Source organism: Cololabis saira, chromosome 19 (genome assembly GCF_033807715.1).
Source record: "Cololabis saira isolate AMF1-May2022 chromosome 19, fColSai1.1, whole genome shotgun sequence".
NCBI lineage: Eukaryota > Metazoa > Chordata > Actinopteri > Beloniformes > Belonidae > Cololabis > Cololabis saira.
In genome coordinates, this window is record NC_084605.1 from 14,029,486 (window position 1) to 14,036,294 (window position 6,809).

Sequence of the window (6,809 nt, forward strand, 5' to 3'; positions counted from 1 at the left end):
CACATTTCTTTGTAATGTGAGGCGGTGGCAACATCTGACACAGTCCACTGTAAACTTTTACCTGCATCTCTGCAAGTCCTTCATTGCAGATCAGCTGAAGGAGCTAAATGTCATTGATTTATATCTACAGTCTAAGATAGTGACTAATATAAGGTGGGCATGTCTCTTCCAGTTTTAGGGCTGTTTGTTCTGCCTGTTTCCCAATTTTTGGATTACCAGGAGTTCAGGCTGCCAAGGTCCATGATGGCCCAGTTTTACACTGCCATCATCGAATCCATTCTCACCCACTCCATCATCACCTGGTTCCCCGCTACAGCAGCAAGGGACCTCCACAAGCTGCAGCGAGTGATACGCTCTGCAGAGAGAGTGATTGGCTGCCCCTTGCCCTCCCTGAAGTCTCTGTAGGGCCTTGAAGAGGGCTAGGAAGATCATGGCCGATCCCTCTCACCCTGGCCATGGCCTCTTCACCGTCCGTTCTTCCCCTCAGCCGCCAGGCTCTGAGTAGGCACACTGTTACCAACGTGACAATTTCCTATGTGTGTTACACAAATGGCAAATAAACGCAATCTGAATCTGAATCTGAAGTTGGATGGATCTATCTATCTATGCTACTGTATTTCTTCTTCTTTGATGAATCAGGTTAAAGATAAGATAAAGGGAGATGTTGATGTTATAGGCTTATGTAATTCCCAACACAGCTCGTAATATTGTTATAAAATATTATTCTTTGAAACCTTTAGAAAAACGAAGCAAGTCCGAACTGTTTTCAGTCAATCAAATCGGAGTCTGTTGAATTCAGGAAAAAAATAAAAATCTATTCTTCAAATTTCAGTTCAGTTCAGTTCAACTTTATTGTACCCGAAGGTAAATTGGCCTTGTAATGAGGTAGTCTAGCAAGTCCAGCAACAAGAAACCATCAGTACATACATACAACATACAACATGAACATAAACCATAATCAAAACATACAAATTTAATAAACATTTAAAAGTTACAATCAAAAATCCCTAAATACATGAATTTACAGCTTTGGTGAACTGAGCTACATACAGCAGTGCTTTTATCAAAATGTACAAAGTGAAATCTTAAAAGAAAACCTCTTTGAATTATGGGAGAATGTATCAGGAATAGTTTTCTTTTTACATGCATCATAATAAATAGCTTAACCACTGAGGCAGGTTTTGTAGTTTGAGCACTTGGCAGGTCCAACTTGGCAGGTCCAGCTGACTTGTACTGGCTCGTATATAAAATCCCTCCTGAAAGAGAAGTGAACTGGGGTCAAGCATTGGATGTAAAGTCACCTTGTTTCTTTTTTCAAAACGAACAAATATTTTCCACATTTAAGTGTATTTAAAGGCCACATATTATTATAAAAAAAAAATTTTTTCAGGGCTTTATATGATTTATTGGGGTGTTTTGAGCCAGTAACAACTCAAAACAACCCTGCCCGTTTGTTGGTGGCAGCCAAATCTGAAAGTGTCTCACCTATTGAGAAATTCAGATATCAAGGATGCTGTGACATCACATGCCTATATAAGATGGATAGGAATTATCTCAGCTCTCCATCTTTATCACCACTAAAATTCACATAATACTTCATTTGATGCACTTAAGAAGTGGGTAGCACAAAGGTTGTGATTTGAAAAGAAGCAGAGCCACTGCAAGAGGGGAGTGGCTGAAGTTGAGCTGCTGACTCCACCCCATAAAAACCAGTACAGTATTTAGAGTATTTAGGAACAATTGTGTACAAACCAACACAATATTGCCCCTTAGAAAATGTGATACAAACCTAAACTTTGAGACAAAGAAATTAAATTTGAGGCAATGAAAAAAAGGGGGTACAATCAAAAAGTAAAAATGGGGAACCTTAAAATGTCATTATAAACGAGCTCCATCTTCCCATCGATGCTCTTTCGGCTGTTGTTCAGTACTTACTCTCTGTGGTGTGGTCCAGAGCTTTGGCGACACAGCAGGCCCGGATCACACGGACAGATCCGGGGGATGCTGTGCGACAGGCCCCCGTCAACCGCGTGGCAGCTTTCACCACGAGTCAGTCGTCTTTTGCACACCTGCTCACCGTGATGCCAGGCACAACACAAGGACGCCCCACAGTCTCTCTCATCCTTGCACCTCGCTCCTGAGGGAAGGACAGGTGACATTTATTCTTCAGCAAACTGGATCCAAATTAAACCTTCATTTAAACTGAGACCCCGTGGATTTTGTACCCTCGTGTCCAGAAAGCATGCGGCGCTGGCACTTCCCAAACATGCAGATGAGTCCGTGGACACATTCTGCATCCCTCTGACAGAAGTGGCCCTCCCCACGGAGAGGCACGCAAAGACCAAAGTGCTGATCGCAGAAGTAGCCCCATCCACAAGCCCTGTCATAATAGCACATCGCCTGAGGAACGGGAAGAGCAAGTTCAAACTTTTACCAAATTGCCATTTTCTTTACAGATTGTAACAAATTCAGGCATAATGGTCACAGTTGAAACCCTCTAACTTATTTCACGTGTTTCGATAAGTGATGGAAGTACCTTTGCTCCTTCGCTGGGAGGGCTGTGAGGCATGTTGAGCATCCAGGCCCAAATGCGAGCTTCGGTCCAGGGAAAACACAAAAACAAGCATGTCAGCTTCCCCAACATCTCAAAACTGAACAAAAACAAAAGTGTAGAACACACAAAAGCCTGAGTGAGAAATAAAATCACGCCAAAAACTTTAAATTCACAGTAAAAGTGCCAAGATGGAAAGGATCCATGTAGTGAAACGGGTTGGCTCCTCGTCCATTGTGACTTTTATAGGTCAGCAGGACCTGAGTTCCCCCAACCAGGTTGTTTGTCCAAGCAACAGGGTAGGAGGAGACAATTAGTTGTTAATGGGCCAACTAAACTGTCCCAAGTTACCCCCCATAGTGGGGTATAATAGGTTAGATGGGGCAGGGGCGGTCGAATGAACAGAATGACAACGGTTTCGGACAATAGGACAAGCACCGTATCTGTTTGCTTATCTCTGTGTGTGACCATGACAAATGCACGAACTGTTTAGGGCCCTGCTCACTCGGCTCCCAAACACTCCTGCCCACAACCTTAACTGTTGTGCCGGCCCTTAACCTATCTTACCTCAGACCCCAGGCTGAGAGGAATGTTGCAATAGTGCACCCTGCAGACGACCCCATGATCTCATTAAATGTAATTACCATCAGCCATTAGTTCTCATGGGAAGGACTGCAGGAACAAAAGGTGCTGCAGACCAAAACAAAGATTCATCTTTGCCATTTTCCAAGTATTTATTCAAGGCCACAAATTGTATTCCACTGAAATAAGAGCTCTCACCGATTATCGCAGGGCAAAACGGAGCCACTGCTCTCTTTCCTCTGCTTCACGCTCAGTTAAAGGCATCTATCAAAGGCAGCATTTATCACTAAAATGATGCAAAAGTGTTTCCAAAATGGTCATCGACCATTTCTGGAGCCCCCCTTATATCCGTGAGGGCAGGAGTCAGAGAAAGTGTGCTGTGTTCACCTTTTAAAGCTTGTTGCGTCCTGAAAAGATGCTGAGAAAGGTGGAGAGAGGCCCATTGGTATTTAGTACTTTATTTAGCACTCTGTTTTCCCAGCTGAGATTTGGAAAATCGTCCTCATGGCAACACAACATGACTCACCACGGAATTTATGTTCAAACTTGTGTTCGTGTTTCTGTCTTTGCTGGTTGTTTCAGTCAGAACAAAACCAAGGAATATGTTTTGGTAATGCGGTACTGATTCATACAGTTAAATAAATGCCGCAACTAAACACATGTGAGCGTCCTGTGTTCCCTCAACAATTGCTGGACGTTCTGCAAATGAATCCGATGCATAAATCACACACGGCTCACACTTTAATACTTTGTCTCCACTGGTGTGTGTTTACTTAGAGTGATTGCACTTTTTCCTCTTAGCACACACAGCTTGGGACAATATGGTCGGGGCAATTTCTGGTTTGTTTTTGTTGACACCTGTGAGGGAAACCAGAACTTTCTGGCTTAATGTTGGAGACTTGGTTAAACAAAAGCCAACAGCCGAAGTCCAAACATTTGATTACTTTTTTTTTTTTGTAATGATTTTAAGCATTTTTATTCATCATTTTTTTTCGATGACTGCACGCGAGACCATCCATGTGTGACTAGTTTTAAACAGATACGTGTCCGTTTGTAATGCACCGGTTCTGTCAGACCCACTGGGACCCAGCTGTGTCTTTTGGTTGGCTAGATAAAGAGATCATTCTGATTGTTTGCTTGAAGTGGAGAAGCATAAAACGGTCTTATTAATGTTTGATCAACGGTGATATTAAAATCCTGCACACTTATATAAAACTGCAGGTTTTTAAAATATAAATATAGAAATAACACCAACACAAATGTCGCAAGTGCCTCATCTTTAAAGTAATCTTCCGGAAGGTACTGAACGTACCGCGGACACATAATCAGTAGCCTAAGTGGAGAAAAGGATGAGGGGAAAACTAAGGCCACGTTTACACGTAGCCGGGTATTTACAAAAACGGATATTTTCCCCTCTCCGTTTTCAAAAATATCCTTGTTTACACGGGCCCGCATGAAAACGCTGTTAACGTCATGCCAGCCAATCAGAATCCTGGAAAAAACATCAACAAATGACACGTGTAACTTCCAGTTAAGGCTGATTTATGGTTCCGCGTTACACCAACGCAGAGCCTACGGCGTATGTACGCAGCGACGCACACCATACGGCGCGCATCGCCGCGTACCTTACGCCGTAGGCTCTGCGTCGATTTAACCATAATTCAGGCTTTACTTCCAAGACGGAACGAGAGTCTGACAGAATTTAAAACAGGTGAAATAAAAGAAAATATTGACGGTGGCCAAACAAATTGTAAACACAGGTCGCACTCATGACGCTGCTGGTGACGTTTCTGTCGCATAATGTGACGTAAATCTCCGTTTTCCTCCGTTTTCCTCTGTTTAGACGCAAACGTGAAAACTGAGTTTTTGAAAATCTCCACTTTGGCCGGAGTTTTCAGAAATGATCGTTTTTGGGGGCTTTGAGCTGCGTTTTCGTGTAAACGAACGGCCAAAACGCATGAAAACGCCTCAGTTTTTGCCCCGTGTAAACGGGGCCTAACAGGCTGCCAAGAGGCCGGCAGTGCCACAGGAATTTCTGCCCGGTTCTGGTCACAACTTACAGCTCCCATATCCGCCATAGTTCTTCTGGGCTGTTGGGCTGTATGTCTGTCCGTCAGTCAGGATTTGACCTATAAATCGATATTCAAAATGTCAGGGCGCGCTAGAGGTTGTGAAGAAGAAAGGTAAGCAGTAAATATTAACCCTGCAAAAATCACATGAATCTAATTCTTATTTCTCCCCAAATGTTTGTCCATGAGCTGAGTTGGGAGAACATCGGCGTTGAGGTGCTGCACCTTTTACCCAGATGCTGGATGGTAATGTGAGGAGACACATGTGGGTTTATATGAATCCATATCCTGTCTACAAAACCAGAGAGCAACATCTGTACCGTCAGTGATTATCTCTTAACCTAACATTCCTCGGACCTCTTGACTCTTTTTTGGTTATGTCACTCATTTACATATGCTTAGCAGCACATCTATTATAGAAATACTGCAGTGTTTGCAACCATCTCAGCTCCCGGTGTTCCTAATTGAAACAAGCCAACGCAGACTAATCACATAATTGGGGGTCAGTTAATACAGACAATGGAACAGTTAGTGTATGCAAATATTTCCCATGATTATGCAATCATGTAAATGGATTAATTACACCATTTCACATGTATAGACTACTTAGTGCTACTATAACAGATGAAGTACTATCCCAAGAGTAAGATACAAGAAAGATATGCCAGGCTTGATATGCCATCTTCTTCCTTCTTCCTTCTTTGCTATTTTTCTCAACTGCAACTATCTGGTTTGCGTTTTGCAGCATAAGAATCGCAACGTCTCCCTGATATCATCATGTTCTTACAAATGTATATTGTTTTTATCTGGTCTTTACGGCAGACGCCAACTTTACCACCTTTGTTTATTTTCTTGACCTGTTATCAACAGCAGATAAGTTTCTCCAAACAAACCTTGACGTGCTCCCCCAGAGTTAATGACTGCTAATGACGTTCATTATGAAAGTGCCACAACATTGTAATGCACCTTGACCCCCTACAGGCATCTGTGAATGCTTGAGGGTGTGAGGAGTCCATCCCTGATCACCAGGAAAGCATGTTCAGCACAAGAATGCATGTAGACTTTCCAGTGAGGGACGGGGCATTTAAGTAAATAAAGTACTTCAGGTTTTAATGTGGAGAGTCAGCATCACTCCGGAGTTTACTACGTTCTCAAAGTATACAGTAATAACAACTTTAGAGTTATTCAGTTGTCCATGAATTACACTGCCTGTCAATAATGGGAAACAATGTGGTCGGGAAAAAATCTTGAGGATCAGCGATCACTTAAACGTCTGATGAGATCAAATCATGCAATCAATTTGAAGAGAACTCAAAGGATTGGGAATAAGGACCTGGGTAGGCTTAAGAAAACTGCGTATCAGTGAGGCCCCGTTTACACGAGGCAAAAACGGAGGCGTTTTCATGCGTTTTGGCCGTTCGTTTACATGAAAACGGAGGTCAAAGTCACCAAAAACGATCATTTCTGAAAACTCCGGCCAAAGTGGAGATTTTCAAAAACTCCGTTTTCACGTTTGCGTCTAAACAGAGAAAACGGAGGAAAACAGAGATTTACGTCACATTATGCGACAGAAACGTCACCAGCAGCGTCATGAGTGCGACCTGTGT

General features: G+C 42.8%; 1 pseudogene; it reads right to left on the minus strand.

Annotated features, from left to right (window-relative positions):
- Positions 1–1,931: 1,931 nt before the first annotated feature.
- Positions 1,932–2,644, minus strand: LOC133419316 (dickkopf-related protein 3-like; annotated as a pseudogene).
- Between the last annotated feature and the right edge of the window lie 4,165 nt (positions 2,645–6,809).